This window comes from Ursus americanus, chromosome 27 (assembly GCF_024610735.1).
Source record: "Ursus americanus isolate L20-20 chromosome 27, mUrsAme1.1.p, whole genome shotgun sequence".
NCBI classification, from domain to species: Eukaryota; Metazoa; Chordata; class Mammalia; order Carnivora; family Ursidae; genus Ursus; species Ursus americanus.
Window position 1 is genome coordinate 43,477,417 of NC_142153.1, and position 23,950 is coordinate 43,501,366.

The window sequence follows — 23,950 nt, forward strand, 5'->3', positions numbered from 1 at the left end:
AAGTCAGGAGCCATTAAGAGAAATGTATATAACATAAACTGTACTCTGTAAAAAATATAATATATCATTCACTGTTTAATATTTATTGAAACCATTTTATCAGTTCAAGGACTACACTGTACATTTTCTGTTTCACTTTGGGCATTCTCCTTTTTCAGAGAAATCAGATGCAAGTTACCGGGAAACACTATTTTTACGGCTTATTAGAGAGATTAGATGGAAAAGATTTTTTGTATTTCCCTATTTCCATATTTGACCTATAGAGTAAATCCTGATTAGAGACAAATAGTCCACTGGAAACTTTCCTTGTGGGGAGCAAACTGGAATGGAAAGAATGAGAAAATAGGAGCCCGAAAAGAATTTGTTTTCCATTTTTAGCCCTAGCCAATTGAGTGAACATACTTAGCTTATTTCTTTGTCCTTATTCCCTCCTCTGTTAAATTACGGGGTCTGACCAGCTAATTTCTGAGTTATTTTGAGTACAATCTATAATAGTAAGAAATAAAAATGGTATATATTTAGAAACTCTAAAATGAAAAAGCTTATGATACCAAAATAACCTAATAACCTAGCTAACTCATTCTCCATCAATTTGTCATGAGTTAAATCAAATTTTTCTTATCCAGATTTTGGAATAATTAACAATTTTCAACTAATATTGACTATCTGCATTTTTCGTGGCTTTCCAGAACAGCACCAAGATGTAATTAATACTGAATGATATGATATGATAAAATAATTATATATTTGTCCCCTTTCATTAAGCAAACACTCAAGACCTTTTATAGATATGGTTAAAGGGTCTGTTGAGAACAACTAAGTCTAAGTTTGGAAACAAGAACCACATGCATTACCTTTAGCACAGACACACAGAACAAGAGTCTTATGCATTAACTCCCAGTGCTTCATCTTTGCCTATAACTTTTCCCATAAAGCTTGTAAACACATGTAAGCTTTAGGACATTACTTGGATTCCTTTAAAAATGTAGGATCTTCTGGGAAATAAATGCTTAATCTTTAGTCATTTAGGACCGAATATAAACAATTTTTGAAGTTTTCTAATCTTCCAAAGTGGGAGGAAAACAGAACTAAACGTTGTCTAGTTCTCTCCATTTTGCTGTGAGCCAGTTCGGATAAGAAAAAAAAAAAAAGGTAAAACCCAAAGGTATACTATGTATTAACTGTTGCTGAAAATTCAAGAAAGAAACAATTGAATCAATAAGTCAGACTGAACAAGTTGTACACTTTCAATATATACAATTTTTATTTCTCAATTATACATCAATAAAGCTGAGAAAAGGAAAGAAGTGAGATTGAACAAACCACCGTCTTCTCAGAAAAAGATAATAAGATTTCAAAAAAGAAAAAAAAAAAAAACAAGAAAGACCAAAAAAGATCTGCAGAATTCCTAAAGAAAGAAAGTATATTAAGCCAATGTGAGCAGTGGGATAATAGGTGGAAAGAAATTACAAACAACGACAACCAGGAAGAAAATGCCACTGATGTGGGAGTGGTTTGCAAGGAGCTCAGAGCTAAGACCACACAGACAAAAACTGTCCTGCAATAGTTATTAGGAGTAATTAATGTGGTCACCAACAGAAGTGCCTGGACCCTATTGTCCCTTATACCTTCTTCCCCTTTACTGAGCAATGGTCATGAAGAGCACACGCCTCTGAGAAAGCAGAAAATGAGTCTCCCTAAGCAAGAAAATAAGTGGCCAGTTAGCTACCTCAGGGGGCTAGCACACTTCAATTAGCCCTCACACAACATTCTGACACCTCACCTGCAGTCACCCATGTTCTATTCCTATAAACTGAATGGACTAATGGATAGGATTAAAAAAAAAAAAAAAAAAAAGATGAGCTAACCATCAAAATTCCATAAGCATTTGAGCAAAAATTGTGCCAGAAACAAAACACATTGAATTCAAAAAATATACCAAACTCAATGATCCATATGAGCCATGCCAATATAATTAGTAAGTATAACTAATAATGACAAGGATATTAGAGGAGACTGCATGTATACAGAAAAGAAATACCTAAAGATCTCAGAAATTACAAAAAGTTTGTCAAAACAACAGACGACCTAAAAAGTAAGATGTGCTCAATTGAAAAACGTATTAGTTAGTTGATACATGAAGAAAAAGATTCTTCCATTGAACTATTCAAAAGACCTGAGTAAAGAATGTATCAGAGAGTTAGAAACACAAAGAAATTTTTTAAAAAATTAGAAATGGGGGGAGCTGTGTAAGTAGAAAGTGTAAATAATTGGAGAAATGATAGAAAACAGTTTCTAAGAACAAAAGGCAACTTGACTCTCCAGATTAATAGGTACCAATACATACCCAGAATGTATAACATAGCACAGATCTATACATCGTATGTTAGGAGAATGTTTGAAAGAATACACAATAACCTATCAATGATAGTACTTCTGGGAAAATTAGAATTAGAAGAAAATAGAAAGAAGGAAGATTTCTCCCAATTACTCTGTATGTATTGTTTGAATCTTTTATAATTAAAATACCTACATGTAGTACTTGGTTTAATCAGAAACATAATTTAAGGAAATGAATTAATACTACTTGTAATTGATTAATAACATTTTAAATATTAAAACAGAAAGTTTAAATTAATTACACTTTAAGTTAATGGTATGTTAGTTTATATTAAAATAAAATAATAATATAAGAAGAAGAAAATAATGGAATTGCCAATAATTTAATATTAAAGAAAACAATATTTAAATTCATGCCAACTCCATGAAGTCCCACAACTAGAAGAACTTTCAAATTAGAGGAAGTCTGAAACACTTCTTGCTAAACAGTAAGTTTATACTAATACTATAATACTTATATACTTATAATACTAAACCAAAATTGGACTTCCAGAAACTCACAAGAATAGAAAATGCCAAAACCACTGTCTTTCAAAGACCTGTTGGAAATGTTCAAATGAGGGGCATGGTAGCATTTTAAGTAAAAGGGATACTACCCAATAATATGAATTATTCCAGAATAATATCCTAATTGCTACACAATCCTCTTCTTTTAAATATTAAAAAAAAAAAATAGGAATCTTTAGATGACTTTGCTTTACCAGTGGTGAGCAGTCAAGGTAAACAGCATTGAACTCTCCAACTATTATACCTGCGCATGTAAAGCCAGATGAATGATGAAACCTCCTTGCCTTTAACCAAAGTATTTGGATCTGTTACCTAGTACAGCAGCACTCCATAGAATGTAGACTCAATCTTTCACCCCTCAGGGTAGCCTATGAGAAGAGGAGGAGGAGGCTGAGAAAAGAAAGGAGGAAAGACAGACAGACAAGGAAGTAAAGAAGGAAAAGGAAGGAAGGAGGGAAGAGGAAGGAGAGAAGGGAGGGAGAGAAGGAGGGAGGAAGGGAAATTAACCAAAAGTAGCCCGAGTCACAGAAAAACTGAGGGAAGCTTAGGGAAGAGTAAGAGGTACCATCCATATCCAACAGGTTTAAATCTGCACTTTCTGACTACTAATCCCTATTTAATCTCTGTACACATATGTAAGAGGACTAATCAGTTTCTATTAGAAAACAAAACAGAAAATCCAACAGCTCTTGAAAAGAAAAGGGCTGTTCAATCACCAAGTAATTTGACAATTTCTTTAATTCCAATGTAAGCAAACTCTAAATCATTCCTTCACACTCATGAAAAGTCTTCCAATTTCTTATAGAAAAAATACCTTTAGTTATATTAAAAAAAAAAGCCTACATTTGAAAAGGAAGGTAGATGAACTTTGTACTGAAATGAAATCGAAGCAGTACATAAAAGGCTTATTTTGTAATGGAATTAAACTTATTTTGCATAGAATTATGTGGAAGACCTAATTAGTAGTTCTAAGAGAAATGATACACACAGTCATTAAATTTTAGGGGTTTTTATAGTGTCCACAGGGACTGACAGAGATGACTAATAAAATAGCAAGTATCTCTTCCAGCCACATGCAGAATACGTGGTAATAGCATTTCATGTATTAAACAATCCTCAAAGCTCTTTCCATATATTAGCTAATTATTCCTCACAACAACCCCATGAAGTAGTTACTCTGAAAGAAAAATATTGAGGCACATAGAAATTAAAAGTTAAAAAGTGTCCCAAAAACAGTACCATGATTTTTGGTACTACACAGTACTACAGAACAGTGACGGTGCGGAGTCTGGATTCCAGTAATAAACTGAGCTATTAACTACTGCACATTTTGCCGCATACATCCTAACAACAGGTAACCCTACTTACATATACAATGCACACTATAAGCCACCAAGGAGAATGCTTACTGAGGTAGAAAGGGCTAATACTCTGAGAAGGACAGATGAACAAAGAGTGACTTTCTCTGAACCAGGTAGACTAAGGAAGGATACAAACAAGGATTTTAGTAAGACAAAGGTAGAATGCAACAAGATTAGGCTGAAATTAGGATCCATGCTTTGACATGTTGAACAGAAGACTTGAGTTGACATTTTAAAAAATATATTCAAAGTTCAAATAGCTGCAAAAAATATAATTTCCAGCATATTTTAATTCTGAAAATTTTAAGTAAATGGTTAACTTACTCATTTAAATATATCCAGTGAAATTTAAATACCATTAAAATTTGTAATTCTAAAAAGGATTTTTGTAACAGCCAGAAATTGTTGTGTTACCTTTTTCTCTTTAAATTGATTTTCATTCTCATGGAATATTATTTTTATGTGATGTACTTGTGCTTAAAAACCTTTTACTGATCACTCAATCATATTTTTTCAAATGATGTTGTAAATACAAATATATTATTCTTATTTAATGTGACCTTAATTCTCCAAGTGTTTAAAATTTGCTCAGAATTGAGCTTTCATGACAACTACTATTAGAACTCAAATAAACAAACATAAATACATTTTTAAATGTTTAATTAATAAGGCTAAAGCCAATTTTCATTGGAAATACATCTCTTAATAAAATGGATGGAGCTGGTTTGCTTTTTGACTAGGACATATCACCATGGTTATTACTGCTAGAATGAGATGAAATTCAACATCAATTTTATTCCCATATTTTATTTTTACAGATGCAATCTCTGAAAACCTTACTCACATAAATAAGTATATGAAAATGGAGAGAGTTTGGTCATAGCCATGTCAATTTTTTTAAAAATCCTTCTGAATTATCTATTAAAAATTTCATAGTCAGGGCACCTGGGTGGCTCAGTCAGTTGACCGTCCAACTCTCAGTTTTGGTTCAAGTCATAATCTCAAGGGTTCTGAGACGGAGCCCCACGTGGGCTGCACGCTCAGCAGGGAGTCTGCTAGAAGATTCTCTCCCTCCGCCCCTCCTCCCGCGCACGCTCTCTCTTCCTCTCTAATAATAAATAAATCTTTGAAAGAAATTTCATAGTCATTTATCATTAAAAACAATCCTTGTTAATAATCCAACAGGCTCTCCTTTGGTACTTTAACAAGTACTTTCATCAAGGCAGCTGAGCTGCACGCTCTCTCAACCCCAACAGCATTTCAGACACTTCCTTTAGGGCTGCTCCTTTGCTTTTACAACCTTGGATGACATACTTAGAAAAACCCAGATGGAAAGGGATGTGCTTTCCCTTTTATAAAAGGGAAGGCAGGAAAGACAAGACAAGCTCTTTCATCTCAGACGTGTTCAAGATCAATTTTAGGAACAACAAACAAAGTTAGAATCTGGAAATTATTTTTCTTAACAGCACCCAAGAAGTCTTTGTTTACCTTCAGGATAGAAATTCTCCAGTTTAGAGACCGCTGGTCTAACATGCAAAGTTTCATTCAGATAGAAGTATACCCAAGTTCGTACGTTTATGTGTCATGTGTAAATGTCTGTGGGTGTGCAAGTCGTTTCACCAATCAGCCTCAGTGCCCTCATTTGTAAAAACAGAAATAGCTGTTTACAGTGCTCTGATGAGAATTAGACATAATGCATGTCAAGAGCCTGTCATCCTGCTAGATAGAAACCAGACAGTCAATAAATGCTAATTTTATCAATTTTCCTATGGCATTTTGCAGTTAGGGTTCTTGAGACCTGGAATCCTCTTCCTCTGCATAATCTCAGGCCTGGCTCCTTATTGTCACTCAGTTCTGAACTTCAATATCTTCCTGAGGCCTTTCTGAACCCTTAGTCTGAAGTGGCCCCCAATCACTTGCTACTGCATTACCCTGTTTTCTTTCCATCGCAGCTGTGAATGCCGCCCCATATTGTCTCGGGGTTTTGTTCTGCTTGAGTCGTGTCCGGCACCTACTATGTTTGCCTTGAATGACTGTTTACTGAATCAATGACTGAGTCTATCAGTTTGCTACGAATGCCATAACAAGTTACCACGACTCAGTGGCTTAGACAACAGAAATTTATTTTCTCACAGTTCTGGAGGCTAACAGTCCAAGATCATGGTGTCCACAGATTTGGTTTCTTCTGCGGGCTCTGCCGTGGAATTGAAGATGGCTGCCTTCTCTCTGTGTCCTCGTGTGGTTGTCCCTTGGTGTCATACTGTTTTGTCCTAATGTTCTCTCTTTCTAAGGACATTGGAATAGGGCCTCCCACATGACCTCACTTTAATTACCTCTTTAATGGTTCTCTTCCAAATACAGTCACAATCTGAGGATGGGGGTGGGAGGTGGGGGTCAGGACTTCAACATATGAATCTGGAGTTGGGGGTTCACGCTGGCTCATAACAGTGAGTGATTACTCTGAGTTCCCAGCTTCTGACCTAAAGTGGCCAAACCATTAGCTCTGACAACTTCGGAACCTCCACTCACCAAATGAAAAGTGATACCTGACAAAAACCTAATAAGCAAAATACAGCCTCCAAAGTACAGGGTAAGAGCAGAGTATATTACATGCACATGAAGTTTCTTGTACAAATAATTATAACAGCTTTATCCATAACAGCCAAAAACTGGACACAACCAAAATGTCCATCTACGGGTGAATAGATTAATGCATTGTGACCTATTAGATGGAATAGCACTCCTCAATAAAAAGGAACTGCTGGTGTATGAGATAACATGGATGAGACTAGAAAGCAAGATGCTAAATGACAGAACCCAGACACACTCTATACTACATATATAATATTCTAGAAAAAGCAAAACTTTAGTAGAGACAACAAGGAGATCAGTAATTGCCAGGGGCTGGGGTGTGGGGAAGAAGATTAATTGCAAAGGCGTACAGGTGAACTCTGCGGCAATGAAAAAGTCCTATGTCTTGACTGTGCTTGCGGTTCTACGAAGATCTGTATTTATCAACACCCATCAACTATATGCTTAAGATGATTTAATTTTATTGTATGTAAATTGTACCTTAATGCAGCTAATTTCTCAAAAGTCAGAACATATTGAGAATACTTGAAAATCCATGTTTTCATCCCATAGCCTGTCACAGGATTTTTGAACATATCTTTTTCACATCTATTTTGGAAAGAAAACAAGTATGCCCAAAAACAAATACACACATGTTTATTGTAAGACTAGGAAACAGAAATGTAGGTTTTGTTTTTAAAACTTCTAGAGAGTGCTACAGGAGCAGAGAGCAGTGTCAGTCTGAACCTCGAATTCTGACAGCCGCTGAGAAAATGCCTCATGCTTTTCTCTTGTTTGAATCCCCAAATCCCAAAGCCTTCCCTGAGCAGCCCGTGAGGACACTGGAAGGATCCCCCCAAGCCATCATTACTCATCCCCATTGACTGGAACAGATTTAAAGATTTTATACACTTTTCTACTCCATATCATTTAAAAATTTCCTATGGAAGTACTTCTCCCAAAAATAAAACATGTTAATGCTAGAGACAAAATCGCACTCAAAAGAAATTAAAGCAATTTTCGGGTGTCGAACACTTACACCCCAATTGGAAAAGGGAAGAATTTTGGGGGGTAAATGTTTTTATTCTATAGAGGACAGACGAAGAGGATATTGGCATTTAATTTAAATGTTCTACAAAAGTTAACACTCTCAGCATCAAAGAAATTCCCCCAGTTTCCTGGCCAGTGACAGAAACACTTCATCCTGAATCCTCAGGGGATCTCAGACTTCTGGATGTTGAGCCCATCTGGAGCTAGAGTTCTCTTTTTGAAACGAGGCACCCCGGGAAAGGGCTCTGAGATTTCCACACATCCACCACAAACACACACGCAACCCTAATCCCCCAAAGGTTCATGTTCTGATTAATTAAAGATACCAGGTTTTCATAATCACTGACCGCTCTTTCTTTGGGGGCTGATTTGGTTTAATGATTCCTGACATTTCATCCAGCACACTCTGAGCCTTTTCACAGCAATAAAAAATAACAGCCTCTCTGCCTGACAGCAAGGAAGGTTTATTCAGTGCTGTCAGAGAGATGAACGGTTACGGCTCTCCTCCATACTCACTCACGGCACAATAGGTGGAACATCAGGAATAATTATATCAAATGGCCACGGAAACTCATTCTCGGGATGTGCAGGTGAACGCCCGTTTCAAACCTGACACGCTCTTGTGTCTTGTGCTGATTCTAGCAGCAAAGGGGTTCTTGAAACTTCCCTCTGCTCCTCATTGGAGTGTGGAAAGCTGCCAGGAAATTTCCTTTTCAAAAGCTATGATCTAAGTGACCACCCCCACCTGGGCTTTGAGGACTTTCCCCAGGAAGTGGCCCCTTCAGTGTCTGCATAGAGACAGCTATTAAGATAAGGACACCACAGTGCATGGAAGGGGCACCTGGTGATGTTTGGGGCCAGCACGGAGTTGTTGAGATAAGCAGAAAAAATGTGGATAACGGCGCAAGCAGTTACCCAGGGGAGTCTGAGGGAAAAAAAAGGATTAATGATCTCTGAGACTTGTTCTTTTTCCACTCTTTTCCTGAAATGCCAAACCATGGAGTCAGTTATCCATCAAGAGAGTGAAATATATCAGTGGATGGATTCGGTTTGCTACAATGACAGCCAGCTCCACTTTTGAATACTCTTTGAAAACAATTTTTACTGTGCAATGCTGGAGAAAACCAACAAATAATAAACCTGTCACAGTACTCACCAAGCGCTCGTAAATACAAAAGTCTGCCATGCGGCTGCAAAGGGAAGCCATTCCCAAGCTTGAAAAATGGTTGGTGCTTAATCATTGCATCTGATGTCAGTTCTCATTTAGGGCTGCAATTTGGGGTGACTCTTATCTTCAGCACTCTTGAGGTGGGAGTCCCTGCTCCCACTGGTCAGGAGTTTAGAGTGGAGGTACAGCCGTCAGGAGGAGGCTGGGAGTTCCCGCAGCTCTGTTTTATCCTCCCAACTGTGCTACAGTTACACGCCAATAAGTGCATCTTTGTGCGTAACTCAAAAAAACTGTACTGAATTGTGCTTATCGTGCGTTTTTGCTGACAAAATTCAAAGGCAACAAAAACCCAGTTAGTGAAAACCACAAGCCTCCAGGCTCTGCCCAGCACCCCTAGCACTGCGGCTCTCCAGGTGGCCTGTGCTCCTCGTCTGTCCTCCCAAAGCACTTCCTTTTATGCATCGTCCCCAGAACACTTTGCCCCTGTCTGTCCAATTGCCTGCTTTCTCTGTTCCTCTCTAACGTGGTCAAGCCAGCCCTTGACAAATAAAAACAGAGAAAACAACTCCTCACAGAAATCCTGCTATAAGAGAAATGAGAGTTCCGTTGGAAGGCAGGGTGCTAAGTGGACATTTTCCAACCACATCCTGACACTTTAGTGGGATTCAGCTGGAAGAAACTATGACCAGATTCTTCAAAAGAGAACCAGGAAGCTGCCTGCCATGTACTTTGGAGGGTTCACTGTGGACGGGACCAAGCGGCTGCAAGTAAGGAAGTACTGTCTCTAACCAGAGGGAAGTTTCTAGGTGTTTCCTAAGAGAAGCCAGGTCCACACATTTTGGTGCTGAAACTAAGAAGTTACAGGGTTTAGCAGGAACAGCTACAAGCACACATCCCTCAGAAAGGTGTTATTCAGTAAGAAGAGCTAGTTTGTTAAATGAGTTTTCTTTTCCATATTAAACTTTCCCATCCCTGAAGCATGTGGAACAGAGGAGCGTGCAGTCCTGCTGGCTTCCTTCGCAGGGATGCTAATACAGTCATCGCCATAATTCCCGGGTATCACCAACCTGACCCTCAGTTTTGGTTCAGGTCATGGTCTCACAGTCATGGGATTGAGCCCCGCGTCAGGCTTAGCACAGTCTGCTGGAATTTCTCTCTCCCTCTCCCTCTGCTCTCTCCTCTCTCTCTCTCTCAAGTAGATAAATAAATCTTTAAAAAATATGTGTAAAATAGAGCTATATTTCACCAAAACCATTCATTTTCCCCAATCACTACATTCAAAATAACAAATATTTATTGACTGATTATGTCAGTTGCTGAAGGCAAAAGATATTTAAAGTCATACTTGAACCTTCTTACATCTGATGGATCTAAAACCCTGTCAACTCCACCTTCAAAAATAGACTCCATCTTTCGGTAGGAGGAGTACCACAGAATTTGCAGCCAACTTTATTCCACCGCAGTGTTCTTGCTTACATGCACACGTTCTTAGGTCTTTGCTCAAATGTCGCTTCCTCTGAGAGGCAAGTACTATACCCAAATCACTTTTTATTTGCTTAGCGCCATGTTTTCTTACTCCAATTCTACGCTGTATATATTTATTAGTTCATGTGCTAATTTCTCTTTCCCTACCACTAGATAGATGTGTGTTCATTGTTCACTAATCTCTCACCATTTCCTGGAATTGTTCCAGAGACAGAGAGGGCATTAACGATGTTCTGAATGAATGAATGAATCAATGAACGAATGAACAAATGCCACCTCCATACTGTGCACTGTGCTGTCCACTGGAGATAAAGATTCATCAGAAAATGTTTCTGCTCTCTCAAAAACTTAGAGCCTAAAACTAAGAATCTGTTAATCTGGAATGGATGACGTGGCTCCCAAACCCAATATTGTGGAAGAGAATCATAAAATTTTGTAATTGATAAAGTTTATGGTGCTCAAAAATGAAAAAGGAATACTAAATATTTAAATGAGTGAGAACACATCGGTCTTTACTCCTCTGTCAGAGGTAGTGGCTTCCAGGAACCCATAAGGAGAAGACATCTGAAGCCATTTCAAGCAAGGGAGACTATCAAGACTGAGGACTGTTTTCTGCCAAGACTGTTGCAGGGTGTATTTACCAGTTATTTTTCATTTATATTTAAATACTGAGATTAAGGAATTTTAAAAAAACATACTGATGAAAAATGGCTTACAAATATCTTCAAAATACAAAGCATGATCTATTTCTTATCTACTTGCATATTTTAGTATTTGCTTTGATACTTACACCCTGAAAGATGTCAGGGAGAGAGTACCAAGACTAAGGAAACATATTAGACCATGCTAACATGTTAATTATTATCATTAATATTTGAGATAATTCTATTTACTAAATAGGGAAGCTCATAGAGCAATATAAAACAATAGCAATAATTATCAAAATTCACTAAAATCTAGGGTGCCTGGGTGATTCACTCAGTTAAGTGACTGCCTTCGGCTCAGGTCATGATCCCAGCGTCCTGGGATCAAGCCCTGCATCAGGCTCTCTGCTCAGTGGGGAGTCTCCTTCTTCCTCTGCCCCTCCCCCCTGCTCCTGTGCTCACTGGCTCTCTCTCTTTCATGCTTCTGTCTCTCAAATAAATAAATAAAATCTTCTAAAAATTCACTAAAATCTAGATATCCTCTCCTTAATCTCTAAATTCAGGAATTTCTTGACATTCAGAAAAGACACATGTTCATGTCATATATGTGTTGTGGAAGAGTTAGAATATTATGGATGATAATGAAGATATGTGGATGTATAATAGGAAAAGTGGTGTTTGCATTCAGGATTTAATTTTTTCCAAAATTTAACTTAGACCTTAAATCACTCTTGCTCAGAGAGAAATTATCAAAACAACTATTACAACCCTTCAATGCTGCTGCAACCTCTCAAATGGGTCAGAAGTGTCCTCGGAGGCCCAGCCTGCTTCTTCCAAGACAAGGGAAAGATTATGGGATAGCAAATGTGATTAGAACAGGGAGTGTAAAGGTTAATCCTATAATAAACAAAGTCAAAATTAAGTGACTCAAACAACAAAGAAGCAGCTTCTTCCTTATGTAACAGTCTGAAAGTCAGGGGGCAGTCCTAGCCCATCAGGTGTACTTCCTCTATGATGTTACTGCTTTACTCACCAGTCTTGAGTGGACGCCCATCAACTGCACACTCAGACTTGGATCACCATCATACTTCTGCATTCTTGTCCCTGAAAGGGGAGAAAGGATGTGTGGTGGGTACACATTTTCACATACTTATCTGGAATTTGCACATGACACTTGCACTAACGTGTCTGTCGCCAATGTTTACATATACAGCTCAAAATGTAGTCTCTGGCTGAGTGGCCATGAGCCCCACAGGACTGAGATGATACAGAATGGGGGATGAAGACTGAACAAGGGGCAATCCTTGGCATAGCTGTCTAGTTCCACCACCCCCAAATCAACAGATTAGCTCTACTTAATCTAGATGAAATGGGGTTCTTCAGATGCGAAGAATTTACTAAAGGACAAAATGTCATTTTGGAACAGAAAAATCAATAGGAGGGAAATTACACTGGAAAACAGTAACTTTTTTCCCTTTCAAAATCTGAAAGGTAACACACAAGTCACATACACTCACACACACACACACACACACACACACACACACACAATGAATACAAGAGGTAATGTGATCCTTGTATGCTCAGGGACTTGTGATAAAAGAGCTAATCAGGGCAAAAGCAATTATACATTTTTAGATCTGCAACAGGGGGGAAAAAGTCAAAAGGAGAAGAGAGATGATCAAATTCTCTCATCAGAAAATGATCTTGTTTTGAACTTCCAATGAGGAACTTCATAGTATGATTAAATTGAGTGATTATATATAATGGCCACATTTTAATGTTCTTGAATTGGGCACCAAAAATAAAAACTAAAACGTTTTCCATTTAAGAAAACATGAACAGATGACTGTGGAATAACACTACTATCACCTACAAAGTTTCATCTTTACAAAAGAATCTAAGGACAGAGTATACATATCTAACAATTTTCAAGGGGTAAACAAAAATGAAAGAAGCAAAAAGAATGACAAGTACAGAGATGCAAATACAAAATAAATAACTGAAGCTGTAACATCAGTCTCCCAGGTATACCTTCGTATTTGTTTAACTAGTTTACATGTTCCTTTTTTTTCAATCATAATATAACTCCACATAAAAGAAAAACTATTCTGTGCACTTAAAGCTCAAAGAACTATTTATTTACTGTGATTAGATTTGTTCTAAAAGAAACTACTTAAAAAAAAAATCAAGACACCATGTAATATTCTATTTCCAATGGCTCTAGAAATTATTGAGAAAACAAAAGGAAGGAAAATGTTACAAAAGAGGAGACAAGCTAAATGAACTTATATAAATTGTCCCAAATAAATTTATATTACCATCATTCATTAAATAATCGGGATTCAGTTCTTCTAGAATATATTTTTTTCTGCAGTTGTACATTGATAGTCTGCGTGTTGTGTTTGAAGGGATTAACTATAAAAAATTAACAAATTGTTAAAATTGATTAGAAAAAAAGGTTGCTTAACAACATTGCCTAAGAATTTTCTGCATTTCTAGTATGATTTTAATTGGAAATATTATCAATTAGTGAATATGTGGGGTTTTTTTTTAATAGTAAACTGACCAGACATTGAAATTGACTCAAAATGAGATTATGTTAGACTGACAAGATTAGACAAAGTTAAATTATCTAGGGGTGCCTGGGTGGCACAGCGGTTAAGCGTCTGCTTTCGGCTCAGGGCGTGATCCCAGCGTTATGGGATCGAGCCCCACATCAGGCTCCTCCGCTATGAGCCTGCTTCTTCCTCTCCCACTCCCCATGCTTGTGTTCCCTCTCTCACTGGCTGTCTCTATCTCTGTCGAATAAATAAATAAAATCTTTCAAAAAAAAAAAGTTAAATTATCTAAACTTGGAAGAGGGATCAGTATATTTTTTGTGAAAAAATCAGAATAGTAAGTATTTTCAGCTCTGTGAGTCAATACATTCTTTGTCCTGTATTCTTTTTTTTTCTTTTTATAACTCTTTAAAAATGTTAAAACCATTCTTAGCACGTGGGCATAAAAACAGTGTGGGTCTTGTTTGCTGAGCCCTGCTCTAAATGATTAAACATGTGCTCAAAATAATTCTCAATTTATATCTCCTCTATGTATACATAATTACACATAAATATACTTATATTTTTTCTTCTCATAAATTCCTTATGTTCATTTCTTGAAATTCATTTATTATATTTTTAAACAAAACCCCCTTTCCCTACCTTTAACTCAACAGCTAATAATTAGGTCACAGCCTTTGGTTTTACTACAAAAATTTTATAGTTGATCAAATATGCCAAAGTTCAGACGTATTTGTAATAGTATTTGTATTGAAGGAAAGATCAACCTATTATATGATACTGACTGATGCGCTAAGCTTTGCACAAGCCATATTACATACACTATCTCAGTTATTTCTCACTATCATATTATGAGGTAGCTACTTTTTATCTACATGAGAAAACTGGGCCCAGAACAGCTATGTAACTTTCACATGGTCACAGAGCTACTCAGCCGGGAAGTCAGAATTTGAACCTTTCTCTTAAATTTAAGACTAATCCCCACTATTACCCCTTCTTTGAAAATCCCAGTCCCATCTACCTCCTCAGTTATCTTATACTTTATGGACCAGGGAATGGATAGGTCCTCGCCTGTTTTTGCATGGCCCAGAGCTAAGAATGGTTTTTCCATCTTTAATGACTGGAAAAAAAATTTAAGAGGATAGTATTTCATAACATGTAAGAAATATATAAAGTTCAAATTTGGGTCTATAAACAAAGTTTTACTGGAAAATAGGCATGTATATATTGTCGGTGGTTGCTTTGGTACTACAGAGGCAGAGTACCCTCCAGACTTATTACTGCAATTTGATACAATCTCTTTGGTATCTCCAGTGAACTTTAAAATATTCAGAACCAAACCATGGCCTTTCTGTATGCACCTGTTCCTCTTCCATCCCACCCTCTAATTGCAGATATTGGCACCACTGTTCGTATAGTGACTCAAGACCAGAAAACTAAGAACTTCACACCACTCTCTCTAGCTTCCCATATCCTGACCATCAAAAGATTCTACCTCCTTCTAGAATCCATCTACTTCTCTCCATTTCTCCTAATCCCCAAGCTCAAACCAACATACTCTTTCATCTAACCTACCCCAATGGCCTCTAGCTGCTCTCTTAGGGTCCACTCTGGCTCCCCTCAACCCCAGTCCATTCTTGACATTGTGATAAAAGTGGTCTCTGATTTGGTGACAGAAGTATCCAGGAAGGAAAGAAAACAAAAACAGGATACTGACAAAATTAAAATCAAGTTGGTATCTGCAACAAGTGATAAGGAAAATACATTTTCAATCTAGCAAACTACATGTAGTCAAAATACTATTATAGATCATGGGGTTACACACATTTTTGGATATTCAATACTCATGATATTTATCCTCCAAACATTTTTGGTGGAAAAAAATTTACTTAATGGTTTATTATAATCATATATAGAGAGAAGGGCACATGGATTATCAGATACAGTGGACTCTATTTGTTTATACAATGCCATCCAAGCAGTCCACATATAAAGAGAGACAGAGTATTCTTGGAAGGATAACTTCAAAAGTATTGTGGGTTTGTTTTAATCAATTATATGACAAAGCAACAAGATGATGGTAGTGATAATGTAAAGGCATATTATTCTTTTGCACAAGAAGGAAAATATATGATGAAAACCTCCAGGGAGAGCAATAATGAAACACTACTGAAAATACATGGTCCTCATAAAAAAAAAATGTGATATGATTTTTAGAAAATATCTAAGTGTAAACAAAGAGAACTTATTTAATCTTGGGATTTGGAATACTCATCTTTGAGTTGCCTGGTTTTTCTTTCTCCACATATCTGCATGTAGTATCTGTATATATGAATATTATTTGGAAATGCACATTTTTATATTTACTGGTTGTCAGTTTTTAGATCAATCTGCACACAAAGGAGAAAAAGCAATATAATGCCATTTTTGTGAACTTTTCTAATTTAAAAAAGTTATTGAAAAATTAAAAATTTAAGAGGTGGACCATACTGGAAGGACATAGTGGCATGCAAAATCCTGAATTTATAAATCGGGCAATCAAGGTATACTGTTTAAAGCTGCTGGAGAAGGAAATAAGAATTTAAATATATTAATATTAGAAAGCTATCAATGGAGGGCATTGAGTAAAATTCTATCAACTATTGACAGCAGTAGGAGGAGGTGAGGAAGTAAGGAGAGGTTGGAGTAACTGGAGCAAAGCCTGTCATCTGTTATAATAGTGATTTCTTATTACCTATAGCTCATAGTTGATATAACAACAAATTAAGATGGAAATACATTATCTGGGATATAAATGTGACCAGTGGGAGAAGAGAAAATAGGTGAGCTCTTGGAAAGGAACAGGAGCTCGGTGGAGGAACTTTGCTCTTTTTTTGTACTCTGAGCTCCTTGAATTATTTACTTATTAAGTAAGTGTATTACTTGTATAATAAAAGAAAAATAATTCAAAAAACTAAATTGGAGTTTGACTTCATTCAAATATTAAAATTCAGAAGACACAAAACTAACTGTCCTGAGAAGTAATAACAGAAACCCCCAAGAAAATAGGGAAACTAAAAGCAATTTAGAGATACTTATATTCTTGGATATAAAACATCTTGATCTTATTGCCAAAAGAATATGATGTTTAATATATCTCTCATAACAGAAATAATAAGAAAAGGCTATCAAACTCCAAAGTCTCTCACACACACAGGAGTTAGAAATACACAGAATCACAAAGATGTTTATTTCATATCAAGCAACAGCAACAGAAAAAACAGTAAAACTGTCCTTAGCATATCTAACTGAAATAATGTGAGGTGAGAAACCTAAAGTATTATATATTCTTTACTTATTAGATACAGAGTTCAGCACGAAAGTCCTCCTTCTGTGTGTAAAACACAGCCTGGCTGCACATTGTGTAATGCACACCTGTAATAGAGACGGTAAGATACTCAGTACTTTCCAGAAGGTGCCTTTATTCTCCCTACAAGCTTCTAAGCACCTGTTCTTTCAGTTTTGTGTTCTAGGGAATACCTTATATATTTTACAGCTGAGGACAGATAAAAGCATAACAATTACATTTAATTATTAGAAGAGCTCCTTTATTTTTTAAAAGATATTATTTATGGGGTGCCTGGGAGGCACAGCGGTTAAGCATCTGCGTTCGGCTCAGGGCGTGATCCCAGCGTTATGGGATCGAGCCCCACATCAGGCTCTTCCGCTATGAGCCTGCTTCTTCCTCTCCCACTCCCCCTGCTTGTGTTCCCTCTCTTGCTGGCTGTCTCTATCTCTGTCGAATAAATAAATAAAATCTTTAAAAAAAAAAAGATATTATTTATTTATTTGAGACAGAGCAGGAGAGGGAGAAGCCGACTCCCTGCTGAGCAGAGAACCAAACTCGGGGCTCGATCCCAGGACCCTGAGATCATGACCTGAGTTGAAGGCAGATGCTTAACTGACTGAGCCACCCAGGTGCCCCCAGAATAGCTCCTTTAATCACAACTATCTACTATGGACTTTGAGGGATATTTAATAGAGGCCTGAGTGTACCCTCCATAGTCATTTACTTTCTGTAGTTAATTTATTTCAACATGCCTAGTAGTGATAAATCCATTTTCAGTATGTACACAACACAGAATGTAATATTTAAAAGTCACGTAAGGGGGCACCCGGGTAGAACAGTCAGTTAAGAATCTCACTCTTGGTTTCAGCTCAGGTGGTGATCTCAGGGTCGTGAGATCCCACCCCTTGTCAGGCTCCGCAATCAGAGCGAAGTCGGCTTAAGACCCTCTCTCCCCCAAGGGGCGTCAGTTAAGCAACTGCCTTTGGCTCAGGTCACGGTCCTGAAGTCTCAGCAGGGGGTCTGCTTCTCCCTCTCACCTTCCCCTCTCTAATCCTCTCTCTCTCTCAAATAAATATCTTTTTAAAAAAGACCCTCTCTCCCTCTCCTTCTGCCCCACCTCCCAAAATAAATAAATACATCTTTAAAAGCCGCTCAAGGATCATTGTCTAAATCACACGAGGTACGTTGCTTCTTTCTTTCCCTTGAGAGACAGCTTGCACACTTCCAAACACAGTCTGACATTAAAAAAAAAAAAAGTAATAACAAGTGTTGGTAAGGATGTGGAGAAATTGGAACACCAGTACACTGTTGGTGGGAATGTAAAATGGGCACAACCCCTAACAGAGTGGCTCACAAAATTAAAAACAGAATTGCCATATAATCCAGAAACTCCACTTCTGGGTATACACCCAAAAGAATTGAATGCAGGGCCTCCGAGACATATTTATACATTCATGTTAAAACGTTATTCACAATAGCTAAAATGCAGAAGCAGCCCAAATGCCCATCAGCAGAAGAATGGATTAAGACAAATGTGGAATATACATACAATGACATATTATTCCATCTCAAAAAGGAAGAAAATTCTGACCCATGCTACAGCATGGATGAACCTTGAGGACATGACGCAAAGTGAAATAAGCCAGTCATCAAAAGCTACTACATGATTCTACACATATGATTCCATATATACTCAGAGTAGTCAAAATCAGAGACAGAAAGTAGAATGGTAGTTGCCAGGGGTTAGGGGAAAAGGGGAATGGGGCTGTCATTGTTTAATGGTATGAAGTTCTGGTTTTACAAGATGAAAGAGATCGAAGGTGGTGATAGTTGTAAAACATTATGACTAAACCTAATACCACTGAACTGTATATTTAAAAATGGATAAGATGGTAAATTTTATGTGTGCTTTACCACAATAAAATATATTGAAAAAAAAATCTGATTTATTGTTGACAAGCACTAGTTATTAGAATATTCTACCTTATACTGAGTTGAAACTTGTTTCACTTTTAACCTCATTGGTCCTGGTAAGATCTTACCTTTAAAGCAACACAGACAATTTTTTTCTTCCACATTACACTTCCTTAAACATTCAAATTTACTCATACCACAAAGAAGTCTTCTTTCAATGCAATTAAATAAAGTTATTTGGTAATCTTGGTTCAGAGCATAGTTTTGAAATCAGACAGACTAGAGTTCAAGTTCTATATCTGCCACATATTAGGCAAAAGGTTTTGGAAAAGTGTTTTAATGTTTTTAAGCCTATAATGTATACAAATAATGGTAGTAAATAGCCAATAAGTTAGTGGTAAGAAACCACAAATAATACGGTGCTGGTAAATAACTGATGTGCATGAGTCATTTATCATTTTTGTAAGATTGATATTTCACAAGATGCTATGATACAATCCACAGAGAAATATTTGCCAATTCTAAGGCATTGTACAATAGTAGTTAATTCTAATTATGCTTGGTCTTTAATAATAGTGGTCAACTTAAAGTATGACAATATTAAACTTATTTCATTCATGAACTTAGCATAATAAACCAAACTACTAGATATGCTACATTTTTTATTTTTATAGATGTGTGCTCATGACTTATAACCAGGAATTCGTTCTAAAATAACCATTGGAAGAGATTTTATCCTTAACATCTATTAATTTTATACATAAAATAAACTGTAAATAAGCCAGGCAGAAGTGAAAATTCTAAATAAAATTTTCATGGAGCAACAAACAATTCCTGACTACTCAGTCTGACAACTAGAGAACAAAAATGAATGTTGTTATTATTTTTTTTGAATGCTATTATTTTGAGGAATCCATGTTATTACCTTGAGAGTCTATTCAAGAACTTTATGATTTTCAACATTAAGCATGCCATTGTGCATCTCTTGCCTTGAAGCTGAATAAGCTAGCCATAGCCCACTGATACTAGAATAACCCAACAGCCACTAAACCATGTCATTATGTGACTTTTACCCCACAACTGAGGGTCATCTCAAAGAACAAGTTGAATTTTACCATGACACATTTTAGCAAAGTACATTTCTGTTTTTTAATATTAGTATTAATCAACTAATGTGCTACAAGCAATATAGTAACCCATGAATCACCTGGTAAATTCACAAGGAGCTGGGAGTGTTTACAGGGAGAAAGGAAAGAAATGAATAAATAAAAAGGAGATACAGTGCTTTGTGACATTAATCTATATGCAAAATGAAATTCTTTGTGGCTTCTAGTCATAAAAGCATAAATATTTAGATAAGAATTACACTTTTGTAGTTTTACATTTAGCATAAGATGTTAATACATTGTACGAATATCAATATTTGCTATTTGGAACCTTAAATATTTGTTTCTGAATGTGCATTAAAAGCAATAATAAAAAAAACAAAACTATCAACATGGAAACACATACAGTCTTTGGAGTTTATATTTCAAAATCATCTGACTGATCACAGGAAATCAGAACGTTTACTTTAGTAATTAACTTAGTACTCCCTGATATCATTTAGTGTGTTTTAACTCACTGATATGGAAAACAGAGAGATGTTTGGATCACTGGCCATCATTTTTTGAATGTTTGAGAACCAAACAGCATACATACTTAGGTACTGGGAGAATATTAAGTAATAAAATCAAAATTTGAACACTATAGCTTACATTGGTTGTATATTCATTTTTTATTGTGGTATCTATCTAGAAGAACTAACTAAGGACAAATAATTTATAAATTAGGCCCATGTGGAGGTGGCTCCTTTATATTACCTTAAGATATTTTGCTTTGGAAATCCTTTAGTTCATATATCAAAATGAAGTAAGGCATGTAGTGTAAAATAGAACTTCACCACAAATTAAGCAAAAATATGGCATGTGACTAAATTCATGACCTATGTTTATTACGAATAATAGTTGATTCTTTTTGGCAAGCAGAGAAGTAGGAAAATAACTGGAAATTAATACTTGAAAACATGTAATTTTTTTTAAAGAGAAGAAAATGTAAAATGATTAAAAACATAACAATTATTGACTTACAGATCACTTACTATATTAGTACAAATTTGTATCAAATGTATATGCTTTATATGCATTATCTCATTTATTCTCCACCAAAACTATTTAAAATAGTTGCTTTTATTAACTTCTTGTTATAGATGATAAAAACAGAGCATTAAAAAGGTAATTTTTTTCAAAATTCAAATAGTGAGTAAATTTTTTTTTAACATTAGGATCAAGGAACTAATGTAACGCAAGCAATATTGAAGCACATTTGACTGTAAGTGCTATAAGCAATTTGAATCCTGATCTGTCTGAAGCAAAATGCAGACCCCAACTATTATACATACCACTGATTTTCAAAAATGAATAATAACATAAAAAGCAAAGGCAACAAAAGCAGAAATCAGTAGAACTATATTACGCTAAAAGCCTCTCTATAGCTAAGGAAACCATAAACAAAATGAAAGGCAACCTATGGAATTAGAAAAATATTTGCAAGTCACCAAGCTCATAAGGAGTTAATAGGCAAAATACACAAGAAACACAACTCAATAGAAAAAAATATTTAAAATAAAGAAATCTATAAAAAACTTATCAAACTCAACACCCAAAAAACACAAAAAAATCCAGTCAAGAAATGGGCAGAACACATGAACAGACATTTCTGCAAAGAAGACATACAAATGGCTGACAGACACATGAAAAAATGCTCAACATCACTTGGCATCAGGGAAATACAAATCAAAACTACAATGAGCTACCATCTCACACTGGTCAGAATGGCTAAAATTAACAACTCAGGAAACAAAAAGGTGTTGGAGAGGATGTGGTGAAAGAGGAACCCTCTTACACTGTTGGTGGGAATGCAAGCTAGTACAGCCACTCTGGAAAACAGTATAGAGGTTCCTCAAAAAGTTGAAAATAGAGCTACGTATGACCCAGCAATTGCACTACTGGATATTTACCCCAAAGATACAATTGTAGTGATCCAAAGGGGAACCTGCACCCCAATGTTTATAGCAGCAATGTCCAAAATAGCCAAACTATGGAAAGAGCCCAGATGTCCATCGACAGATGAATGGATAAAGAAGATGTGATATATATATATATATATATATATATATGATGAAATATTACTCAGCAATCAAAAGAATGAAATCTTGCCATTTGCAATGACATGGATAGAACTAGAGGGTATTATGCTAAGCAAAATACCACTCAGAGAAAGACAAATACCATATGATTTCACTCATATGCATAATTTAAAAAACAAAACAGATGAACATAGGGGAAGGGAAGGAAAAATAAAATAAGATGAAAACAGAGAGGGAGACAAACCATACGAGACTCTTAACTATAGGAAAAAAACTGAGGGGTACTGGGGGGATGGGGTAACTGGGTGATAGGAATTAAGGAGGGCACTTGATGAAATAAGCACTGGGTGTTATATGTAACTGATGAATCACTAAGTTCTACCTCCAAAACTAATAATATATGTTAATTAAATTGAATTTAAATTTTAAAAATCTTTAAAAAAGAAACTAAATGGATATTTTTCCACAGAAGATAGACAAATGGCCAACAGACACATGAAAATGTGCTTAACATCATTTATCATCAAGGATGCAAATCACAACTACAAGGACATATCACCTCACACCTCCTAGGATGTGTATTACTAAAAACACAAGAGAGCAAATAGTGTTGAGGATGTGGAGAAAAGGAAACCCTTGTGCACTCTTAGCAGTAATGTTAACTGGTAGAAAAGAGTATGGAGGTCCAAGAAATTAAAAACAGAACTACAAGATGATTCAATAATTCCATTTCTTGATATATATCCAAAGGATGATAAAAAGATGTGTGTATATGTGTGTGTATATATACAAAAAGTATATATATGTGTGTCATATATATATATATATACACGACATACATACATACATAATCTCTATATATACATACGCACATACGCCTGTATAAGCAACAGAATATTACTCATTCTTAAAAAAGAAGAAATCATTTGTGATAACATGGATGAAGCTTGAGGGCATTTATGCTGACTGAAATAAGACAGAGAAAGGCAAATCCTGCATGGAATTACTTATATCTTACTTTAATGCAGATTTTTTTTAAGCTCAAAATAAAGTGAAACTCATAGAAATAGAGTAGGAAAACAGTTGCTGGGGCTTTAGAATAAAAGGACTAGGGAGAAGCTGGTTAAAAAGGTACAAACTTTGGTTATGAGATGAACAATAAACAAGATCTGAGGATCTAATGACTACATGGTGACTATAGCTGAGAGCATTGTACTGCATAACTGAAACGTGCTGAGTAGCATTTAAAGGATCTCACCAATGAATGAATGAATGAATGAATGAATGAATGAATGAATGAATGAAATATGCAGTAAGTATGTGAGGTGATAGATGTGTTAATGAACCAGACAGTAGGGAAATCCTTTCACCATATGTATGCATATCAAATCATCATGTTGTACACTTTGTTCTACTGATTTTTTAAAGGTTTATTTATTTATTTCAGAGAGAGAGAGAGAGAGAGAGAGCACAAGCAGGGGATGGGCAGAGGGAGAGAGGAAGAGACTCCCTGCTGAGAGAGAAGCCAGGCACTGGCCTTGATCTCACAATCCTAACATCATGACCTCAGCCAAAACCAAGGGTCAGAGGCTTAACCGACTGAGCCACGCAGGTGCCCCCATGTTGTACACTTTAAATAGCTTACAACATTATTTCTCAATGAGACCTAGTAAAGCTGAGGAAAAATGAGATGTAAATCATTTTAGTTACAGCCGACCAGTATTTATTACAACACGTGAAATAGAGTAGACTCAGATAGAAACTACCAGAAAGC

At 36.2% G+C, this 23,950-nt stretch overlaps 1 long non-coding RNA gene across 1 annotated transcript in view; it reads right to left on the bottom strand.

The window, feature by feature from the left end:
- The window catches only part of LOC148107662 (uncharacterized), a 250,994-nt gene that overhangs the window by 187,966 nt on the left and 39,078 nt on the right, over positions 1–23,950 (bottom strand). Inside the window, exon 2 of the long non-coding RNA XR_015721952.1 lies at positions 12,220–12,290. This is a non-coding gene — a long non-coding RNA (uncharacterized LOC148107662). The remainder of the gene's footprint in view (positions 1–12,219; positions 12,291–23,950) is intronic.